General features: G+C 36.0%; 1 protein-coding gene and 1 long non-coding RNA gene across 4 annotated transcripts in view; one reads left to right on the forward strand and one right to left on the reverse strand.

The window, feature by feature from the left end:
• LOC118526746 (phospholipid scramblase 4) overlaps nt 1-25,177 on the forward strand; it is a 129,051-nt gene that overhangs the window by 46,286 nt on the left and 57,588 nt on the right. The gene's annotated exons all lie outside the window — the stretch shown is intronic.
• LOC144379933 (uncharacterized) lies at nt 9,073-14,881 on the reverse strand. The gene is made up of 3 exons (XR_013443490.1): nt 14,630-14,881; nt 13,572-13,660; nt 9,073-9,193 (listed from the first exon to the last, which is right to left on the reverse strand). It is a non-coding gene; the product is annotated as an uncharacterized LOC144379933 (long non-coding RNA).

The following is a 25,177-nucleotide window of genomic DNA, read 5'->3' on the forward strand; positions in this document are numbered from 1 at the left end:
AGCTTTTTCAATAAGTGCCAAGTTTACGTTCATGCCCCTGAGCTTTATGGGAGTCAGTGTTTCGAGAATTATTAGCAAAACCTCTCTTCTAGTAGTGGTTTGATTTAATCTATTCTTTGAGAGTTAGGAATAAGTATAAATAATTAAATTCAATCATATTATTAGATGTAAGAAATGTGTAAAATGATACCATTTTTGCTTCAGAAACCCAAATATGACCTGGGTTTGATGGCCTGGCTCTGTCCTTCTCATACAACAACCTTAATGAAACCTCCCTAAGCACTGGTAAGTAATTGTAAGGGAATTGTAAAGGAATCACTACCCCTCTCTCTTTAGGGTTTTGTTATGATTAAAGAAGTATGTTTCACTATTATTATTGTTATTTATATTATTAATGCATCCCTGTTCTCAACTCTACTTAGATAGAGGACACTACACTATAAACATTGTTTACAGCTTTCAGATGATGCATAACTGCTCTAAGTGGGAAATAAATGTCTTAGAAAAATAATGAGAAAGTAAAGTTTTATTACTTCTGGGTATTCTAATCTAGCATTTTCCACACTGAGCAAATACATGCTCTCCTATACTACTGGTGTATATATGTGACGTATTTCTAGTTGTTGATATTTGATTCAAATAATAACTATAATTCTTTATGTGTGCACTTATGTAAACAAGCCACGTATTCTCCAGTTTTGCTTCCCAACATTATTTTCCCCAATATTAGTTTTCTTGAAGACTTGTTCTAAGTTGAAAATCCGTAACTCAGTTAAGTTCTACATCTCAAAATATGTGACAAACTTGCTTCAGAGTACATTAAGAATATTTGAAAGCATTTACACAATCAGAATTTTATAATTAGAACATTTTAGTATTATTTTATAGATAAAATATTGTTTTACAAATAGTATTATTTTATTTATTTTATTCATAAGAAAACTGAGGTTCCAAGTATTAGTTAATTAATGTTCATTGACATCATGGACAGGTATGACATTCTCTTTTTATACCCACAGTCTTTCACGGATGCCCTGGTCTTTCCCTCTGCTCAAGGGGACTTAAAACACTCAGGAATGTTGCATTATTCATAGGTTCGTGCATGAAGTTGGCAGAGGGGCTTATGCACGAGGGTAGCTCATCCATGGAATCCCTACCACTTTTGTATTCATGGTTTATCTATCTCTCTTCTATTTTCATATCACTTTCACTCCTGTTTTGAATTGCTATGGTCTTCCTTTTCTTTTACCCAAAGCCTGGCACAAAAGAGGATGTTCTGATTCACATTCCAGGTAATCTGTCTCTCTCTCTCTCTCTCATATATGTGCTTGAGGCCGATATTTCTCAATAACTTGCCCTCACACAAAGTGCAAAAAAATGAACCAGTACAACAGATAAGAGCATGCAATGCTCTTAAACCATTTTATGGGCCATAATGTGATTCTTTATTGTCTCATATATAATCTTATTGTTAACCTAGGTAATTATATAATTTTACAGAATAATTTCTAGCACATTGAAATTACATGAGTTAATGACAACACTTATCACAGCTTGAGGATTGGCAGAAACAATGACTTGCTTCTAAAACAATAGGGTATGAAATTGAGATAGGGTGTCTCTCCCTTAGTTAAGTCGCATTATATAATAAAGGTTATGGGATGTCACTTTTATCTTAGCTAACCAGAGAAAGATTTTTTCTCTATTGCTGACGTGATGAAGTAAGCTGCCACACTGTAAGTGAACCTAGGAAGAGGTCCAGATGGCAGTGGACGACAGATAGCCTTCAGCTGACAGCAAGCAGTAAGACAGACACTTAAATGATACAGCAGCAAGAAAGTAAATTATGCCAACAAGCTGATAAAGCTTGGAAATAGATACATCCACAGTCAAGCCTCCAGAGGATAATGCAGCCTGACTAACAACACCTTAACTACAGCCTTGTAGGAAACTGAGCAGAGGACCCAGCTAAGCTGTGTCCAGACTCCTGACTCAAAAAAATTATGAGATAACTGTATGTTGTTTTAAGCCACTAAATTTGTGATAATTACATAGTAACAGAAAAGTAATAAAATCAGAAAGTCAAATTGTGATCATTTGAGCTTGCTTTACCATTTTCTACGTTGCTCTTTCTTTTTCTTTCTTTCTTTCTTTCTTTCTTTCTTTCTTTCTTTCTTTCTTTCTTTTTCTTTCTTTCTTTCTTCTTTCTTTCCTTCTTTCTTCCTTCCTTCCTTCCTTCCTTCCTTCCTTTCTTTCTTTCTTTCTTTCTTTCTTTGAAGGAGAGAGAGAGAAGCAGCAGAAGGAGAGGGAGAAGCAGACTCCCCGCTGAGCAAGAAGCCTGATGTGGGGCTCGATCTCAGGACCCTGGGATCATGACCTGAGCCAAAGGCAACCGCTTGACTGACTGAGCCACCCAGGCACCCCCTACGTTGCTCTTTCATAAACAGTTGCAATTTGATTTGTTAATTTTTTAATTAAAAATATTTTATTTCTCTGGATTTGAGGATTTCGCATTTGTCAGGTTTTTTTTAATTTGCAATTTGTAAAGTTTGGGATTTCTTTTATAAATCTAAAGCAATACTCACTTTCATACCTAATTTTATACTATGTTTCTTAAAGAGGGCTTGCAAAATTGTATCTGCTTTGGCCCTTCAAAATTTAGATTCACCCCAGGCACTAATCTCACTGTCTGGTCCTTGGACAATTTTCTTGAAATGGATGGAAAAATAGAAAATCTCAGCACAGAAATAGAAGGACCCAAATGGAAATTATAGAGCTGAATAGAGTAACAGAAATTTAAAAACAAACAAAAAAACATACTACATGGGTTCAGTAGTAGAGTGGAGATGACAGAAGATAAAATTAGTGAACTTGTGGGGTGCCTCAGTCAGTTGGGCAGCCAGCTCTTGATTTCAGCTCAGGTCATGGTCTCAGGGTCCTGGGATCAAGTCCCCTGTCGGGCTCCATGCTCAGCAGAGAGTCTGCTTGAGATTCTCTCTCTCTCCCTCTCCCTCTGCCCCTCTCCCCACTCGCATGCTCTCTCTCTAAAATAAATAAATGAATCCTAAAAAAAAAAAAAAGGGGGAATCAGTGAACTTGATGTAATTGACCTAATCCCAACAACAAAAAGAAAATAGACTGATGGAAAGAAAATGAACAGAGTCTCATGGACCCATGGGACAGTAACAAAGAACCTAAAGTTTGTGTCATCAGAGAGGAGAAAGAGAGGGAGGTTGAAAGAGTATTAAAAAATAATCATAATGGCTAAAATATACAAAAGATACAAATCCACAGATTCAAGAAGCTGGCATGTATGTCCGCCTGAAAAATCCCAATAAATCTACATGCCAAATAAACAAAACTCCTAAGATTAATGAATGAGTTCAGCAAGGTTACATGACATAGATCAAGCTATAAAAATCAATAGTATTTCTATATATTAACAATGAACATGTAGAAAACAAAATTAGAAATACAATATCATTTACAATTGCCCCAGAGAAAATAAGACTTAGGTAATCTTTACCAGGCTTTGATTTTAGGTAGAATGATTATACAGTTTTTATTCATGAATCTAGTAAACATGTACAGGATCAATATGCTGAAAGTTACAAGATGCTGATGAAAGAAATCAAAGATATAAATAAATGAAAAGATATCCTATTTATTGTACTGGAAGAGTAAAGGCAATTCTCCCCAAATTGATGGATAGTTCTAATATAATGTCTATCGAGATTCAAAAAGAAAAAAGCTTTTTTGTAGACAGGTTTATTCTAAAATTTGTATATAAAGGCACAAGCCCTAGAAAAATAAGACACTTATGAAAAAGAACAAAGAGGTAGAAATCCCTCTACCCAATATTAAGGCCTAATACACTGCTACAATAATGAGGACTGTGTGGTATTGGTGGAGGTATACTCACATAGATCAATGGAACAGAATACAAAGTCCAAAAATAGATCCACCCAAGTTTGTTCAAATGTGCAAAAAAAAAAAAAAAAATCAATTGAGGAAGGATAGCTTTTTCAACAAGTGGTGCTGGAGCAATTGGACATACACAGGTAAAAATATAAATCTCAACCCAAACCTCATACATTACACAAAAATACCTCAAAATGTATCAGATATTTTAAGTGTAAAATGTAGAACTATAAAATTTTTAGGAAAACAGGGAGAAAATTTTTAGGATCTAGGACTAGGCAAAGAGTTCTTAGACTCGACAATAATATCACAATCCATAAAAGAAAAAATTGATAAATTGGACCTTATCAAGATTGAAAACTATTGGTCTGCAAAAGATGATGTGAAAAGAGTAAAAAGACAAGCTACAGTTTGGGAGGAAAATTTGTTAATTGTATATCCTAAAATGGCCAAATATTTAGAAAATGTAAAGAACTCTCAAAACTCAGCAGTGGAAGATAAACTGTTGACCTAGAATTCTATGTCAAATGAAAATATGCTTCAAAAATAAAAGTGGCATTAAGATCTTTTAAGATAAAGTAGAATTTGTCACCACCACACCTGGACTACAAGAAATGCTGAGGAAAGTTTTTCAAGCTGAAGGGAAATTACACCAGCTGAAAGAAAACTTGTGTACTCATGAGGAATGAAGTTCATGGAATTGGCAAATGGAAAGACTTTTTCTCTTAATTCCTTTAGATACTTATGAATGATCAAACCAGAACTTATAGCCCCAAAGGAGTTTATAACATATAAAAAATGTACTACATGTGACAACTGTAGCAATAAGGATGCGAGTAGAGTAAATGGACCCATATGTTTTCAGTGTTTCTACATTAATATGAAGTGGTATATTAGGTCTCCTATGCTGTAAAAAGTTAAGAATATGTACTATAATCCAGGGGAAAAAAAAACACTAAAAGTTATGTAAGTGATGATAACTAAACGTCCAATAGATTTATTAAAAGCCAGAAATGTTCACTATGGATAAAAAAGCAAGACCTGATTATATACTACATACAGGTATTACACTTTAAAGATACAAAGTGGTGCCTGGATGGCACAGTTAAGCATCCAGCTCTTGGTTTCAGCTCAGGTTGTGATCTCGGGACCAGGAGATCAAGCCCCATGTCAGGCTCCATGCTGGGCTTGGAGTCTGCTTAAGATTCTCTCTCCCTCTCCGTCAGCCCCCCCCCACACATAATAAATCTTTTTAAAAAATAAATTAATTAAATAAATAAAGGTACAGAAACCACAAAAGACCCCAAACAGCCAAAGCAACCCTGAAAAAGAAAAGCAAAGCTGGAAGCATCACAATTCCAGTCTTCAAGTTATATTGCAAAGCTGTAATGGTCAAAACAATGCGGTACTGGCACAAAAATAGACACATAGATCAGTGGAACAGAATAGAAAACCCAGAAGTGAACCCACAACTATATGGTCCATTAATCTTCAACAAAGCAGGAAAGAATATCCAATGGGAAAAAGAATGTCTCTTCAACAAATGCTGTTGGGAAAACTGGACAGCAACATGCAGAAGAATGGAACTGGACCACTTTCTTACACCATACACAAAAATAAATTCAAAATGGATAAAAGACCTAAATGTGAGACCTGAAACCATAAAAATTCTAGAAGAGAACACAAGCAGTAACTTCTTTGACATCCGCTACAGCAGTTTATTTCTAGATAGGTCTCCTGAGGCAAGGGAAACAAAAGCAAAAAAAAAAAAAAACTATTGGGAAGACATCAAAATCAAAAGCTTCACATAACAAAATGAACAATCAACAAAACTAAAAGGCAACCTACAGAATGGGAGATGATATTTGCAAATGATATATCTGATAATGGTTTAGTATCCAAAATATATAAAGAACTTATAAAACTCAACACCCAAAAGAATGAATAATCCAATTAAAAAATGGGCAGAAGACATGAACAGACATTTCACCAAAGAAGACATACAGATGGCCAACAGACACAGGAAAAGATGCTAAACATTACTCATCGTCAGGGAAATGCAAATCAAAACCTCAATGATATATCACCTCACACCCTGGCAGAATGGCTAAAACTAACACAAGAAACAACAGGTGTTGGCAAGGATGTGAAGAAAGGAGAACCCTATTACACTGTTGGTGGAAATACAAACTGGTGCAGCCACTCTGGAAAGCAGTACAGAAGTTCCTCAAAAAGTTAAAAATAGAACTACCCTATAATCCAGCAATAGCACTATTCGGTGTTTATCCAAAGAATACAGAAATACTAATTCAAAAGGATACGTGCATGCCAGGGTTTATAGCAGTGTTATCTACAATAGCCAAATTAGGGAAACAGCCCAAGTGTCCATTGACTGATGAATGTATAAAGAAGATGTGGTATATATACATACACAATGGAATATTACTCAGCCATAAAAAGGAATGAAATCTTGCCATTTGCAATGACATGGATGGAGCTAGAGAATATTATGCTAAGGAAAATAAGTCAGTCAGAGAAAAGCAAATATCATATGATTTCACTCGTATGTGGAATTTAAGAAACAAAACAAATGAGCAAAGGGGTAAAAAAGAAAGAGGGAGGCAAATCAAGAAACATACTCTTAACTACAGAAAGCATGCTGATGGTTACCAGAAGGGAAGTTAGTGAGGGGATGGGTTAAATAGGTGATGAGTATTAAGGAATGCACTTGTGATGAGCACTAGGTGATGAATAGAAATGTTGAATCACTATAGTGTACATCTGAAACTATTATTACACTCTATGTTATATAAGTATAATTTAAAAAAAAAACTTAAAGATACAGAAAGACTGAAATTAATGGATGGAAATATATACCAAGAAAACAGTAAGCATAGGAAGGCTGGAGAGGTAATATCAATACCACATAAAGCTGTTTTCAAGAAAAAGATATTATCAAAGATAAGTAAGGGCATGTCATAATAAAATATTTCACTTTATCTTGAATAAAGAGATAAATATAGAAAGGTATAGCAATCTTCAATACACCTAAAAACAGAGCTTCACATTCAAGAAAAAACTTGAATTAAAAGAAGAAATTGACAATTCCACAGTCACAATTGAAGATTAAAGAAATTTCTCAGCAATTGATAGAACAATGAGAACAATAAATAGGTAGATGATAGACAGACAGATAGCCAAGATCTGAACACCAGTATTAACTAACTTCACCTAATTGATATTTATAGAACATTATACCCAAGAACTACAGGATACATGCTCTTTTCAGTTACAAATGATACATTCACTAAGATATACCATATGCTGGGCAATAAAACAAGTCTCAATAAATTTAAAAGAATTAAAATCATACAGAGTATACCCTCTAACCACTATTGGATTAAATTATAAATTAGTAATAAAATCTCTTTACATGGCAATATTTGAAAATTTAAACAACACATTTCTAAATAATCTATGGATAAAAGAAGAAATCAAGAGGGAAATTACAATGAATGATAACAATACAACATATGAAAATTTGCACAGTGCACCTAAAGTAGTACTTTCAAGAAAATTTGTATTTTAAACTATTTATACTAGAAACACTTCTTCAGAAGGAATCATTTAAGATCCCATCTAAGGAAGTAAAAACTCGAAGTATGCATAAGGAAGAAAATAAATATATCAGAATTCAATGAAATATAAACAATGGAAACCATCAACAAAATTAATAAACCTACCTAGACTTACCATAAAGAAAACGAAAAAAATAAATTATGATTATCAGGAATTGAACAAACAAGATAAAATAGATAAATGTCTTGAAAATACAACTATATTTGAATGTCTTGAGAATACAACTTACCAAAACTAATGCAAGATATAATGGAAAATGTATATGGTACTGTATCTAGCACAGGAATTTCTTTCTTTCTTTTTTTTTTTTTTTTAAGATTTTATTTATTTGACAGAGAGAGACACAGCGAGAGAGGGAACACAAGCAGGGGGAGTGGGAGAGGGAGAAACAAGCTTCCCGCTGAGCAGGGAGCCCGATGTGGGGCTCAATCTAAGGACCGTGGGATCATGACCTGAGCCGAAGGTAAACGCTTAACAACTGAGCCACCCAGGTACCACAGGAATTGAATTTCTTATTGAAATCCTTCCACAAGGAAATCTGCAGGTCAAGATGGTTCCCTGATTAATTCTAGCAAACATTTAAGAAAGAAATAACACCAATATTATTGAGAAAATACAGAAGAAAGAAACACTTTACAATTGGATTTATAAAGCCAATATAATTTTTATATTGAAACCTGACAAAAATATTACCAAAACCACTCTTAACCAATATTTCTCTTAAACAAGGTCAAAAGATTTTTAATGAGATATTAACAAATCAACTCCAGTGATGTAGAGAGAAGAAGAATACATCTTGATCAAGGGAGTTCATCCTAAGAACATAAGGCTGGTTCGACATTCATAAGTCAACCAATGTAATACACCATATTAACAATAAAAGACAAAGTCAGTATGATCATTTCAACAGATTACAAAAAAGCATTTGACAAAATTCAACATTTATTCATGGCTGCTCTCAGCAAACTAGGGATAATAAATCTTTCTCAACCTGACAAATGGTATCGAAGAAGCTACCTAATGCTGAAATATTTAATACTTCTCCACTATGGTCTGAAAAAAGCCAGAATACCGACTTCCACCATTTCTATTGAACCTACGAGAGGTCCTAACTGATTGCTGTAAGGCAATAAAATATTTAAGAAGCCTAAAATTCAAAAATAAGTAAATATGTCTCTATCTGAATATGACATAATTTTTAACATAGAAAAAAACTAAGGAAACTACAATTAAGTTACCAAAAATAATAAATGAGCTAGCAAGGTCACAGGATACAATTAAAAGTCAGTTGCATTTATATACACTAATAGCAAAAAAAAAAAAAGGGAAAATGAAATTACAGAAATAATTCTATTTAGAATAGGATCAAAAAACAAGATATTTGGATATAAATTTATCAAAAGATACAAAAGACATTCACACTGAAAACTATAATACACTGACGGAAGTTAATAAAAAAAAACCCTAAATAATTGGAGTCCATTTAATGGAGTTCATTGATTTTGAAGACCTAAAACCATTAAGATAGCAGTTCACTCCAAATTGGTCTATAGTTTCAGTTCAAGTCTGACACAATCCCAGCAGGTGTTTTGGTAGAAATTGATTCTACTGTTTATATGGAAGCACAAATGACCTAGAATATTTAAAGCAATCTTTAAAAAGAACAAATTTGGAGGCCTTACATTTGCTAACCTCAAGATTTACTGTAGAGCTATAATAACCAAGATGATGTGGAACTAGCATAGGATTAATAAACAGATCAGTCCAATAGAATGGAGAGTCCAGAAATAGAATCATATATTGGTGGTAAATTAAGTTTTGACAAAGGTGCCAAAGGAATCCAAAGGGGATAGGAAAATCTTTTCAACAAATGGTCTGGAACAACTAGATATCTGTATGGGAATAATCAACTTCAAAGACTATCTAATACTATACACAAAAATTAAGGTATATCATAAACTAAAATCTATTAGCTAAATCTAGAAAGCTTAAAACATAAACATAGTATAATATCTTTGTAATTCAGGGCTAAGCAAGGATTTTATAGACAGAAATAAGAAGGCAATAACCATAAAAGTAAAAGATGATAAATTAGACCTCATGAAAAGTAAAAACTTCTGTCATTGAAAGACATTTTTAAAAATGAATAGGTGACTCAAAGAGAGAAATATTTACAAACATGTATCTGACAGAAGACTGCTATCCACAATATATTTAACAACCTCTTAAAAATTAAAAGACAAAAAGATCAATTAAAGTGAGCAAAATATTTCAATAGACATTTGGCAAAGGAAGAGATACAAGTGGCCAATAAGCACATAAAAAATGTTCAATATTGCTTGTGACAAGAAAATGGCTATTACAATTATGAAAAGATACCCACACATATCATCAGAATGGTTAAAACAAAAAAAGAATGAGTTAACTAATGACCTAACTGTTGGAGAGAATGTGGAGTAGTTGTAACTCTCAGACATTATTGATGGGAATGTAATATGGTATAACCGCATTGGAAAAAACTCTGGCAATTTTTTATGAAACTAAGCATATGTTTATTTTTTGACACAGTAATTCAATTCCTAAGTATTTATCTAAGAGAAATGAGAACATATGTCCACAAAAACACTTGACAAAAAAGTTTATAGAGCTTTATTCATAATAGCAAAAGCCTGGAAATAGCTTGGGGTTCCATGAGAGGACAATGGATCAAGAAATTATATTATATTCATACAATGGAACACTTCATATTAATAAAAAGAATGAACTATTGGTACATACAATGGCATGGATTAATCTCAAAAATACCATGCTGAATGAAAAAAGCTCCATACCTAGAGTACATACTGTATTGTTTCCATTTATAGAATTAATAAGGAGACAACAATTTTCTATGGTAAGAAAAAAAATCAGAACAGTTGTGGTGCCTATAAAGGGTGGGGTTGGAATTGGAAGGAGCATGAGGAAGCTTTCAGCGCTGAGGCTAATGCTCAGTATCTTGATAATGGTCTAGGTTATGCAAGTGAATATATCTGTAAGAACTCATCACATGGTACACTTAAAATTTATACATTTTACTGTATGGGAATTTTACTGTTAACCTACAAAATGTTCCTTCTGGTAGATCATTGGTGAGGTCCTGGTCTACGGAAGCCCCCAGGGTTAATCTTCGCTCAGATTCTTAAAGGGAATTTTACCTTTTAAGAAAAAAAAGGAACCCAATACAAATAGCAGATCATAGTTAATCACAGGCATGCTGAAGTATCTAGTGGAAGTGTACTGGTATTTTCAACTTACTATGAAATGCATAAAAAAATTAAGAAGCTTTGATTGATGGGTAGAGGAATAATGGATGGGTATATGATGAAGCAACTATAGTAAAATGTTCATTGCAAAATGTAAATAATGGATATATGGGTGTTTGCTGTAACATATTTCAACTTTTCTGTATATTTGAAAATTTTTATAATTAAATATTGGGAAAAGCCAATGCATATCTCTTATTAGTTATTATTTGCAAAATCCATTTCACTAATCAAGTTGAACACAATCTTCAAGATAAATTTAATCAGAGAGAAAATGCATATGAGATTTTATTTTTCTTATGATTTCCAAATTTTTAATTTTTCACTGATAGATATACATCGAACATTTGTTGACATGATTATTTATTTACTTTTATTTATTATACAGTGGTGATTATTGTATGTAATTATAGATTCAGTGATAATATGTGCTAGATGCTGCTGAAGAGTAGTGGTTGATGAATTTAATGGTGTCAGTACTCCCACTAAAGCAGATTTTAAGTCACTGAATGCAGAGTTGGGAAGAGATGCTCACAGTTGGTTCCTGTGAGCCTGCGCAAGCTGGCTCCAACATACCTCTGTTATGACCTCATCAAACAAGTTAGAAATTGTTATGGACCAAATTATGCCCCTGCAAAATTCATATGTTGAAGTCCTACCTCCCACCCCCATCCCTGTGTAACTGTGCGTGGAGATAGGGCCTTCAGAAAGATAATTAGGGTTAATGGAGGTCATAGGGTGGAGCCCTGATCCAATAGGACTAGGGTGTCCTTATAAAAAGAAAGAGATACATGAGAGATCTTTCTCTCTATATATGTGCACAGAAGAAAGCCCAAGTGAGGACACAGGGAGAAGGCAGCCATATGTAATCCAGGAAGAAAGTTCTCACCAGAAACCAACCCTGAAGACATCAAGAACTAGCCTTCAGAACTGTAAGAAAATAAGTTTCTGTTGTTTAAACCATCCAGTCTGTGGTATTTTGTTATAGCAGACCTAACAGAGTAATACAGGAATCATGCTTTATTCCCTGATAAAATGCTGTAAGATTGTATTACTATTTCCTCTTAAATTTTTTAAGTATTCACAGGATTTTGACTGATGAGTTTGGACCCTGATCCTATCACTTTTGAAAATTACATATTCTCATCTAGAAAAATCTTCCTCTTCTACAAGGAAGGTGGCCTCAATCACGTTATCTTTAAAGAGACACTCTTATTTAATATGTGAGTGCCATATTCCAACTGTAGTTGGAATATATCTGTATCTATAGTTGGCTAGATAATTAGCAGTACTTTTTGTCAAATGCTGTTGAAGAAGAATTTATGCTAATAGTGACTGACTTTGTCTTATGCTAAGACTTTAGTTTAATCAGTGGCTCATTTTTCTCTTTAGCTGAAACATTAGCTGAATCACGTTGAGAAAATAAAACCCAGAGGCAGAAACTAATTAGAAACATTGCTTTTAGGTAATGAAGCACTTACACATCCATTTGGGGGATTCATTAAGTTTTACTTGGGATTGAGGAAAGTTTTCACATAACTCACCTGAAAAACAAGTAATTGGGATTGAAATATGTAATTGCCAAAGTCATGGAATATGGCGGGGGAGGGGACTTTGGCAATTCATTTCATTTCACCAAACACTTCATCAAAATGTTTTTAAATAATGGAGCTCCAAAGATTGAAAAAAAAATAAACAAGGTAATATTCTACTCCTTAAAGTAGTCTAGTAGAGGAGAAAGACATTTACACGTCTTCCAGGTGATAAGGGCAATTGAAAGGAATCTATTCAAACCCCCAGTCCAACCAAGCTTATCGACAAAACTCACAGGTGTCAGCACTTGGCCCTCATGCTTTGTTTTCCTAGGTCATGGGGCCCTACATTCTTTTTTTTTTTTTTTAAAGATTTTATTTATTTATTTGAGACAGAGAGAATGAGAGAGAGAGAGAGAGCACATGAGACGGGGGAGGGTCAGAGGGAGAAGCAGGCTTCCTGCTGAGCAGGGAGCCCGATGTGGGACTCGATCCAGGGACTCCAGGATCATGACCTGAGCCGAAGGCAGTCGCTTAACCAACTGAGCCACCCAGGCGCCCCGGGGCCCTACATTCTTAATAAATAGACCCCAATTACAAAACATATTCTTCTCTAGCCTGACCACAACCCACATCCCAGACAGAGCCCCTCAAGAAAACTGCCACTTCCTGCTCTACCTGGCCAAGAGCTGACCCCCACCTCACACCCCACCCCCCCTCACATGCTCGCAGCTTCAACCCTCTCACATCCTTCAAAACCCCTTAAAAGGCCCAGCCTAACAGAAAACTCAGGGCGACATTTGTCTAGAATGTCTGGCCCCTCTCCTTCCTTGGAGAGTGAATAAACTCTGTCCTGCTGGTTGCTCCACTCTGGGCATTTCTTTGTCTCTGGCGTCACAGGCCACTCTAACAGCATTTAATAAGATTTATATTGGGTGCTGTAGGAACACAATGAGAGATCAATACACTCTTTCTAGGTAGAAGACAGTCCAGAAACAGTGTTGTAGTTTCTCTCTCTCCTTTTGTCTCAGCTCTTGTATTTTGAAGGTAACTGTTGAGAAGGGTCAAATTATCCCTTCAGGAAACTAGAGGAAGTTACATTTTCCCAAGTCCTGTAGTTTCCTCGAGGCCCAAAGAAGGCCATTCTAGGTAACTATAGAAAGAACCAGTGACGTACCTTCCTTTGGAGAGCTCCAGAAGCATCACCGTGGGTGGAGAGCACTTCAGCAATAAGTGAGCTCCCTCAGGGTCAATGAGTATCATTTTCTGAAAAAAGAAAACTGATGTCTGAGAGGTGAAGCTGTTTTACCAAAATGAAAAGAAATGAATCAGTCCCAAAGATGTCCAGGAACAATTCTGCTAGTTGATAAATCTAGATTTTATGACACTCATTATAAACACGAAGACTCTTTAAAGAGCTATCCAGACTTTTCCAGAAGCAGGACCAGCTACATAATTCTGGCCCAGGGCAAACCAGAAGTGCTAGATCCCTTGTTAAAAAAGTATTAAGAATTTCAGAGAGAAAACAGCAGACTTTAAACCACATGTGGTGTCCTGTGCGTTTATACTTATTCTGGGGCTCTGGAAGCCAGTCCGGGCCAGAGAGCAGTATCACTTTAAATACTGAAGCAAGCTAAATATTCCCCAATTCTGTCTGGTAGAGGAAATCACAGATTGTAATAAATGCAGATCTGAGTCCTGGCTCCACTGCTTCTCAGCTTTTGGATTTGGGGCAAGTTATTTTCAGTTTCCTCATTGAAATGTAGCCATGCAAATTAAACTTCCATTGCAAGGTCCAGCATCACACGAATTACACGTAGGAATTTTATTCTGGTGAATTTACAGTTATTTAACTGCATGCATTATTAAATAAGAATTATGAAAATTAGTGATTTTTAAATCTTGCTCTTAGTTTTAGAACAAGAATTATACTAATTGAAACAATTATTTGCTTTTCTTTATTTTTTCACCCTCCTTGGCCATCAGTTTCATTCCTCATCCCAGTTGTGAGCTGCCACAAGTGAAACAAACCATAAAGATCATTTTAAGATCAGAAATATTTATTATTTAAACAAAAGTTACATATTTAGAATTAAAGAACAAAATATCATGGCCATTATATATTCCACATATCGTATTCTTCATAGTAATCTTTCACCATTACTTTTTGGTATTCGTAGATAGATTACTTTAATGTACATAGTGCTTAGCAATTCTAAACATTCATTTGCTTACCTTTTATCTATCACTCCTATATAGAAAGCTGGTCCTGGTTCCTGCCTGTGGAGCTCTCTCTGGGTAGCATGGCAACTTCCTTCGCTGTCTCCAGGTACTAGAAAGCTGGATTTTCTGGTTCATCATTAAAAAACTGGCTCCGAGGCTCGAAGTATTTATTTCCTGAGCAAGATCACTGTTATGTTTTCTCCGTTAAATAGAGAGAGAAGCAGAGGGCAGAGTACTTCTGCCAGTACCCAGCCCCACTGTCCAAGTCTGCCTCTCTAGAAAATTGCAAAAACGGATGACTTGTGCTCCTGCTGACACTGTGAATTCCCACATGCATTATGTGATACTTGCTGCTATCTTTACAAAATAACCCTTAAGTCATTGTTGGATAACAGGGGCATGAATTATTCACCTAATTTTACCAATGAGAAACACAAAGCACTGTTTCTATCAAGGTGACAATCACGAACGCTCCCTAAACTCCCCCTCCCATTTCCAGTATGAACAGTGAGATGTGGTTCATTCTGTATGTATCTAGGCAAAGCCTTGAAGGATAAGCTAGAATTAGGACCTATAGGCAATTCATCTGTGCCTCACTTGGGTGTACCTCATATCTTTATGTGCCTGGTTTTGAAGCAATTCCCAGCTTCCAAAGTCATGCACTAGATTTCTCCTAAGCAAGATCTCTATTTTTTTTCCCTTACCTCTTGATTCACAAGCCATATATGAGAGATCCTGAGCTCATTCATGTTGCTATAGCTTCATCAAGGGCTGAATTCCAAAACAACAAAACTTGGAAGTAAAATGCTGATTCAATGACCCTCTAATGGGAAACAGTTAACTGTCCGTAGTGGTTGGGGTGGGTTGTATGCATGGATAGATTTTTAAGGAACAGCTAAGACAGGAGAATTCCCAGGAGTAACTGGTGAGAGAGAGCTGGTAAGCAATTCTAAGTCAAAGTCCTTAATGACTGTCAGAAATCAGAGACAAAATACAAATGCCAAGTCTCCAGGGCAGAAGCAAGTGTTAAATGAGAAAACGGATCAAAGGTCAGGAAACAGATGGAGATGGAATTTAAGAGTTAGCAAGCCAGGAACATAAGAATAGGGATGGTCAGAGATGACAGCCAGAACGTTGTGTGTTTGGGGCTTATTATTACCTCTCGGTGATGATGGTTGCACAACTCTCTGAATATACCGAAAACCACTAAACAGGACACTTTGGAAGGGTGACTTTTATGGTATGTAAAATCTACCTAAATAAGTCTATTTTTTAAGAAGTATATGTTGGGATACATTAAAAAAAATCAAGGAGAAAGAATGTGGCAGGAACCTATGTACCTAGTAATAGTAAGATCCTTAGATGTTAACACAAAATTTTTGTGGATATAGAGAACTGAAAGTGAAATTGCATCTCCCAGCCATGGCTTCCAGCATAGTCACAAATCATGATATTATTAAGACATTGTAGATCCAAGAGAGCAGCGGAGGGATTACATTAGTTTTCTCGATCTGAAAAGCATGATGTTAGCACCCGCTGGTAGGAGAAATGAGGAGTTTATTTTCTAGTCTGAGGTATTCAGAGTTACCGGGAATATCAAAGGCATATTCCCAAAAATCATATTTTTCTGAATTTAATGAAAGAATTCACATAAAATATTTCTTTAAATCATTATCTAAAATGTTTTTTTCTACAGTTATTTTTAAAGACATATGAGATGTAGTTGACAATAGGTTCCCATTTTTTTTTTCTTACCAGTATGAAGCTCAGTCATGACTCAATTTACTCAAGCCAATCATTTAAGCAAATTATTTAAGACTTGGCTCAGGTCTAGCAGAGCACAGATAAATATTAAAATGTAAAATAAACATGTAATGGATATTATTAGACCATGTCCAGCTCTTAGCTAATTTTGTGGTAGATTGTATCGTAGTTGTATGTTCGAGAACATTCTAAGTTTGTTGAAAACCTCTGCAAGGTAAAGGAACAGGAATGTGGAAACATGGTTAAATAAAACAATGGTTTTAACCTCTTCTTTGGATTTGTACCAAAATAATGGAGGAAAATATGACCACACCAACTGACATGCAAACATTTAACTTAACAAATGTGTATACAGTGTATTGTTAATTAGTTTTCAGTGTATTGTTAATCTGTTTTCAAAACATTTTCAAATGTTCTTGGATCTTAATATAATTGAAAAGAGGTGAAAATCAGAAAAATGGAACAGTATGTCCTTGGCCACAATACCTATGCTACTTTCCATTTAGTTAGCACTCACTAAGTGACTATTCAAGAAATCTAGTAAAAGATACCATGCATTTGTCCATTCAAGATATGTATTGAATCCAACCATGTGCCAGTCACTGTGCTGAGAACTAGGATTATACAGGTGCCAAATTGGACACAGTCTGCCCGTGAGCCCACAAACCTAATTGTACATACCATGTGAGGATGATGATAAGGAGAGGCACTGGAGAATCCATAAAAGTATTTAACCCAATGCGATGAAGGAAGAATAGCAAAGAGAAGAGTTAGAAAGGCTTGGGGAATAAGGCCTGAGCCAAGTCTTATATAAGAGTTGCCCAGGTAAAGGAAAGAAATAGAAGATGGATGAGCAGAAGAAGATCCAGAACAAGGAGATGGTATGAAAGGAGGAAGAGGAATTACAAATAGTATAGTATATGAGGAGCTTGCTTGTAATTGGGTTCTGATAAACATAGCACCAGGAAGTGATGGGAGAGGAGATGACAGAGAGGTAGCCATGTGTACATTCTAAGAGGAGGTTGGGCATTATTCTGCATGTGTCAATGAGGCACTGAAGGGTTTAAATAGGGAACTAATGTGGTCTGAAATGTATTTTGGTTACATCATTAAGACTATGAACAGAATGGAGACAGTTTGAATGCCTTTGTGGTATTAAAGAAGAAAAAGAGAAAAATCATTTGAGAGGCAAGATCTACACACATAGAGCCATTGATTTGAAGTAAGTTAGTGGGGGTGCCCGGGTGGCTCAGTCAGTTGAGCGTCCAACTCTTAATTTGGGCTCAGGTCATGATCTCAGGGTCGTGGGATTGAGCCCCACATCAGGCTCTGCACTCATCATGGAGTCTGCTTGAGATTCTCTCTCTCCCTCTGCCCCTCTCCCCACTTGCTCTCTCTAAATAAATAAATAAAATCTAAAAAAAAAAGTGAGTTCATGGAAGATAAAGAAGTTACAAGGAAAACTGATTTCTAGCTAAGTGCATTATAGTACCATCAGTCAAAACAGGAAACGTAAAAAAAAAAAATGCTTGGGGTTATATCAATTTTATTTTGAATCTCTTGAATTTGGTATACCATTGTCAGGCCCAGATGGAAGTGTCCAGTAAGCAACTGGATATGTGTGAATCTATAGGTGAGGACAGAACTCTCTGTGGGATCAAGAGGTTTGAGAATTTCAATACATGCGTAGTCACTGAAAACAATTAAAAAGATGAGATTATCCAATAAGGATTTTTCCAATAATGTATCCTAGGGAACATGGACATTTAGGGGTTATGTGGGAAAAAAAGGTTGTGAAAGAGCTAAAGAAATGCAAAAGTATGAGAACCAGGAGGGTGTGATGTCAGGGAGCAGAGAGCCGTGAAGGGTCAGTAAATAAAGACTTAATTGTTCCCATTGAATTTGGAAATAGAGGTCATTGGTGAACTGTGCCAGAATCATTTCCATGGAGAATTAAGAAAGTAAGCCAGATTGCAAGCAGATGAGAAATAAATGGAAAATAAGATAGAAAGGCTTTTCAGTTGAGGAGAGGAGAGAAGAATCTCCATGGTGTATAGGGAGAAATGGAAACAAGAGATGACTTTTTTTGGATCGGGGGATAAGCCTAAATTTTGGCTAAGCAGAAGAAAGAAAAAATGAAGAATTTAAAGATATCAGGGGTGGTCATTTCAAAGGGGTAGATGTGGACAGAAGAGAAGGGAGATAAGAGGAAGATAGATGGTGTCTGGTGCATGTTCTCAATCCAAAAAGGAAATATCTATAGGCCTAGGGTCCAGAGGTTGACACAGTATATTGGCACAGGTTGGTTAATTGAGATGGAGTCAACCAGACCAGGCTGCCACATCTGAATTTCACATATTTCCAACCTGGACTTGTTTGTTTTGTATGTAGTAAATACATCCTTGAAATTAGGAATGACTTTAATTTCTCTTCTGTCCTGCATTTGTGTGTATTTAAGTGTGTGTTTTCATGTGACAGACCAGCTCCCTCTCTTCTGTGTTGTTTCAATCTTTATAGTATGTATGGATCATTTTCACAATCAGAAAAATATTGAAAATATTTCCATTATTAACCTAATGAACAAGAATCAATGGACTGGAGAAGTTGAAGTTGAAGAAAAACATCTGACTAAATTCAATGGGTTGGGAATGGACAGTTTCTCTCTTGTAATATTAACCTGGAAGGCATTAAATCCACAGATAACATACACTTAAACAGGAAAAATATATACAAACATCAAAAGCAAACAAATTCGGGGCGCCTGGGTGGCTCAGTTGGTTAAGCAACTGCCTTCGGCTCAGGTCATGATCCCAGGGGTCGGGCTCCCTGCGCAGTGGGGAGCCTGCTTCTCCCTCTCCCTCTGCCATTCCCCTTGCCTGTGCTCTCTCTCTCTCTGTCAAATCAATAAATAAAATCTTCAAAAAAAAAATGAGAAAATAAAGCAAACAAATTTTACATATTCACTGGAAGTAACCAGACATTTTTTTAAATGCTCTATTATTTTGCATTATTTATTTTTAGAGGCTATAAACAAACCCATTTTTGGTAATCTTATGTCCCCCCAAATTTAAAACTCATCACAGTATAATTATGATAGGAAGAAATATATTATGAGGACTGAACAAGAGCAGAGTAGAAAATAGATTAACAAAATTTTAACAGTTGTCATATATTTATGAGTACATATAATTGAGTAGCACAAAGAAATTTGATTTTGAAAGCTAAGAGACATGGTTTACAGAATAATTTTTTTTTGAGTCATGTAAAAAATATTCAATAGCTCTATTACTATAAACTATTAAATTACATTTCCAACATTTTCCCTGGATATTCTTGGGCATTTAGTTTTTCCCTCATATAATTGAAGATCATTTTAGCCATTTTTTTAAATTTAGGAGTCTTTTGTATTAAATCGATATATAAATTTTGAATGTATTGATTTTTAAAATCTTGAGTCCTCCCATTCAAAAGCATTGCTTACTCATTTCCTATATTTTACTACAATCACTGAAATTACAACTTCAGTGCCAAATCACTGAAGAAGATTCAATCTTCTTTATGAAGGCTCTACCCATTTCTTATTAAATTTATTCTTAAATTCCAAAGTTGTCTCTATTGTGCACAGAATTTCATTTTTTTTTTTTTACTCCTTCCTTTCGAGGACTGATAAAGAAAATATGGCTTGGGAGAGGCAGAAAATAAATTTATAAATGTGTCCATAAATATAATAACTTAAAATAAGTATATTGCCTAGTATTTGAGAAAGACAGAGCGTGTAATAATTGCAAAGATCCTGGGGTGGGAGTGTGACTCTGACATTTAAGGGTCAGAAAGTGTAACTGGAGTGAAAGCAAGCTCGTTGAGAGAGGAATGGGAGATGAGACCAGGGTTGCTGGATCATATGGGTCATGTGAGGTCTATGGCTTCTACTCTGAAAAGACTGCTAGAATAAAAGCAAGCAAGTCAACCTCTCTTTATTGAAGTACCTCAAGAAAACCTCTCCACCCATTCTCTTCCTATTCTCCTCCACACGAAGAGGAGGGATCTGTGCATGATTCAGTTTCTTCTTGGCTTTACTACATGAACCCTGGCTTCAGGGACTCACCTAGTGCAAGAGTTCATGATTGTGCATGAGCTGTCCACACCACGGCCACCGTGGAACACAATGACTCACTGGCACACAGACTCCATGTAGACATTAGCATCCATTTGACTCAGGAGGAATAGACACAGAGGGTTTGGTGGTAGAGGGAAGAGAGCTCTTTTCCAGTCATCACCTTCCCAGAATCTCCTGCTTCAGAAACCAAAACTATATTTATCTTGGTCCAATTCCACAGTGTCTCTTCATTCTCACCTTCCCATATTTCAAAGAAAATAATAAAATAAAAAGTCTCAAGTTAGCATGAAGTTATATCTATATCCCAATACATACATTTATTATAAGTATTTGATTTTTTACAATGACTTTTGTATAACAGATAATATTGTTGAACAAACCACACTTTATTTTAAACAACAGACAGAAAGTCTTAGCTGTACAACAGAGCTGTAGTTGGACTCTTCACAGAACTATCTATGACTGTGGAATCATTCTTGCTTGAAACAATGAGTATGAATATAATTAAAACAACTAATATCTTTTCAGCACTTATTATTTGTTATAGATTATGCTAAATCCTTTATGCATATGGTTACCTCAATCCTCCAAACAAGTCAGTGTGGGAAGCATTACTGCTATTTCCCTATTACAAGGAAGGACACATATGGGGCACACACATATCAAGTGGCAGAACTGATCGTCTGACTCCAAATCCAGGGGACCTAACATCTACTCACTGTTTACAAAGCCACTCAAACTTAAAGGACACAGAGCATTTGCACAGACGTAAAGCTGTATTACAAAATCCTCAGTTCCAGTTAACCTGTTGAGACAGCGAAGCAGAGCGGTTCAAGACTTGCTTCGGTGAGCATCTCACAGCTGTCAACAGACAGCCGTGTGCGGGAACAGATGTCTGCTCTGATCTCTGCCAGGATACTGCAGGCCAGGAATTACATTTTTAGCTCAAGGGCATTCTCTTTCTCGGAGATGTAGTTCTAAATTGAGGGCATTAACTGAGCCTCTGCCTTTCAGTCTGTCTCCTGAGCTTCAAGGGGTATTATTTTGAAAAAAAAAAAAGAAAAGAAAGAAACAAAAAGAGTGATAAAGAGCAAGAGAGTAAATGGGCTGTACTCAGCTTCTCAAATGTGAAAAAACATGATTGGCATAACATACTATCATCATTATCAGCAGCATTATTATAATCATCATTATAAGTATTTGTAGACAAACTCTTTCCATGGTCAAAGTGCCGGGTATGATCTCTTGCGCTAAAAAGTGAACCTCCCTGGTCTTTCCTTCTCAAGCTAAACTGCTTGGGGCTGGGTAGGAGCCAGGAAGTCTGGAGTCTTCTGTACAATGTACTGGCCAGGTTCCCTTTGTAAACTGTTCATGAGGTGGTCTTTTAAAACGTTCTGGAGAGCTGTAATGACTAGAAAGTGATACATTAAATGAAAATCGTTTGTCCCCCTCTGAAAATTCTATTGTGTTTAGCTCTAATACATTGAGACGCAAAGTTACTTCTACATAGTTCAAATACTTCAAAACAACCAGCCCACGCTTCCTTCTTTCTAAATCTTTATTTTTCTGGACTGAATATTTCCAGTTTTAGCTGTTTTTCAAATGAAGCTATATCCAGGTGCGCTCTTATTCTGCTGACTCTTTAAGACACTTTCAGTTCTGCAACTCTATTTGAGATGAGTCCCCAGGAACTAAATGATATTTCAGGCACATTCTTCACATTGCAGAGGATAGTAAAACTCTCTGTGGCCTTCCTTGTGTGGACACTGGGCATCTGCTAGTGTAGATTATATCCGCATCCACCCACTTGAGATGACTGAATCATACTGAGCATAGAGTCTACTGAATCATTTAGATTTTTGTTTATTTTGCATGAATGTTCGTGGCTTACTAATTAAGGTTTTGTTTGTTTTTAAATGGATGTCACATGATACAGTAAAAAGGGCACTGGACTTGAAGTCAGAGTATTTGGATTGAATCCCTGCAACAACATTCGTGAGCTTGTTCAATGACATACAGCAAACTCATAAATTTACTTTTTTACCTCTCAATTTGTTTCCTCATATTTAAATTGAGCTTGATAAAGATTGAAGATAAAGTATACAAAAGGAGTTTGTAAAGACCTGTGTGGGGGCACCTAGGTGGCTCAGTTGGTTAAGCATCTGCCTCCGGCTCAGGTTATGATCCTGGAGTCCTAGGATCAAGTCCTGCGAGGAGGTCGAGGTCAGGCTCCCTGATCAGCGGGGAGCCTGCTTCTCTCTCTCCCTTTGCCAGTCCCACTGCTTATGCTCTCTCTCTCTCAAATAAATAAAATCTTTAAAAAAAAAAAAAAGACCTGTGTGATCATTGTTTTGCTTTTTTAAAACTTAAAATGAGAGCCTTTTCATTCATTCCTTTTAATTCCTTTATGTGATTTTTGCCCAACTGTTTCATTGCTAAAAGACTTGACAAGAGAAAGGGTTAGCGATTATATTAAAGATATATAAAACAAAATAGTTGGACTATATTGAGAAGTAACTGGTGTTTTGCTCATAAAGAAGTAAAACTGCTTTTTTTGCAAACTGTAATGATATCATTTATTTCAACCTCAGTTGGGGGAGAGAACAATTATCCTGATTTGGGGGTAAGATGAGTGGCTGACTTTTTAAACAAAAATGCTTCAAAGTCAGTTAATGCTTCTTAAGCAAAGATGGGGAGAAGGAAAAAAGGGTGATGCTCTTAGTTTGTTAGAGTTGCTTCAAATTATGATAATTAGACTTCCTTAAGGTCTCAGCGCACTGCAGTTGTCTTCAAAGAGCTGCAGTTCTTCTTACCAGTGCTTTTTGTTTATCATAGCAAAACCAAGTTGTTTTGAGAACAACTCCCAGGTAGGGACTTGTTGGGGGTGCCAATCGCCTATGACACGATGGCCAGTACTATGGCTTGGCACAGGCCAAAATGAAGCCAAGACGAGTGCTTTTCTAATGTTCATGGAAGGCTATGATTGTGTCAAGGACACTGCCGAACCCCGCCCCCCGCCCCCTGCTTTGCCAGAGCCCATCAGCAGAGTAATGAATGCAGATGTGTAGGCTAAAGTGCCCATGCTAGTAAATGTTTTTTTCTAACTGGACAAGTTGTAGTTTCAGGAGCTTTGAAAAGCCAAACTTGAATGCTCTTCTGATGATGGATTATAAAGTAAGGAAGGACTAGTTTCAAGAACATAATGTGGGAGGGGATTATATTGTAATCTGAGAGGTATCAACGATAACAAAGATGACAAAACTCTTGCTTAAAGATTAGCAGATCTACTCTTAGACCTTAGAAAAGCTTTGGGTTTATTTCTACTAGGTAGTCGAAAAAGAAAAATCATGTCCCTTCATTATCACCTAACATTTTCACATTCCTTATTCCCCCTTTTTCTCCACCCTCTCACAACTCCCTCAGTAAGGCTAACAAGAAAACTGAAATCCAGGAACGGGATTGCTGCCACTGAGCGTAGTTTGTGTCTGTACAGCAGAAGAAACAAGTCTATTCATGAAGACTAATAAAGAGAATTTCACTGGGGTACCTGAGTGGCTCAGTCGGTGAAGCCTCTGGCTTCGGCTCAGGTCATGATCTCGGGGATCCTGGGATTGAACCCAGGTCTGGGGCTCCATGCTCAGCAGGGAGTCTGCTTCTCCCTCTCCCTCTGCCCTTCCCCCTGCTCATGTGCAAACGTGCTCTCTCTTAAATAAATAAATAAATCTTAAAAAAAAGAATTTGATTTAAAGGAAACATAATTATTTTATTAGTAAAAATTCAGTTTATGTATGAATTTAGAAATACTTTTTTTCAAAAATATTATAAGAAAATTTAGGTACAGAAGTTTTGTTGGAATGTCCTATTTCACACGTCAACATAGGAAGGAGAGTTAGAGATCCAAGATAATTTCTCTATAACTGGACAGTATTATATTACCTGCTTCGGCTTTTTTTAATAAAGCTGGTCACCTACCATACTCTGCATCTTTATACTTACTGGAAAAGCACCCATACTTTCATAAGATGACACCCTTTCTATCACAGATGATTGATTCAGGGACTGTTTTCTGTCCTGTAAACTCAGAAGCAGAGAAAGCCAGCACTTAATATAAAAAAACAAAATGAACAACAATAAAAAATGTAACATAGAGAGGCAAGAGATGGAGAGAGAGTTTACTTGTTTCCCCCAAAATATTACAGCTAGAACTTGTTCTTAGTTTCTGTGCTCCACACCCTAAAAATTCAGTCAAAATCTTTATGGGTAGAGAGCCCAAACACTGATATTTTTACAGATCTTGCCAGGTTAGTCTATGGGGCAGCCAGCTTTGAGAACCATGGTTCTAGACAGTTTGGCTGAGACCAAAATGCATCTACAGTGTGGGGCTTGAAAGATACCCCAGTATCTGTTCAATAAATAATTCTTAGTTAATATACTTTGCCAGAATTTTAAAATACATCATAGGTGTCATATTTATTAAAATATATTCTAATGCTATGTTACATTTTAATCAGTTGGCTCCAAGAGAAATTTATAGCACATTTCTGAACTGTCATTCCTTTGACCAGAGGTTTAAAAAGAAAAAAAAAAGTAAAGACCTACAGTTTCAGCATTAAAAACAAAATATATGTAATTGTTTTGGTTTAGTAGGAGTCTCACCTTCATACTTTTCAACACCAAGC

Source organism: Halichoerus grypus, chromosome 1 (assembly GCF_964656455.1).
Source record: "Halichoerus grypus chromosome 1, mHalGry1.hap1.1, whole genome shotgun sequence".
NCBI lineage: Eukaryota > Metazoa > Chordata > Mammalia > Carnivora > Phocidae > Halichoerus > Halichoerus grypus.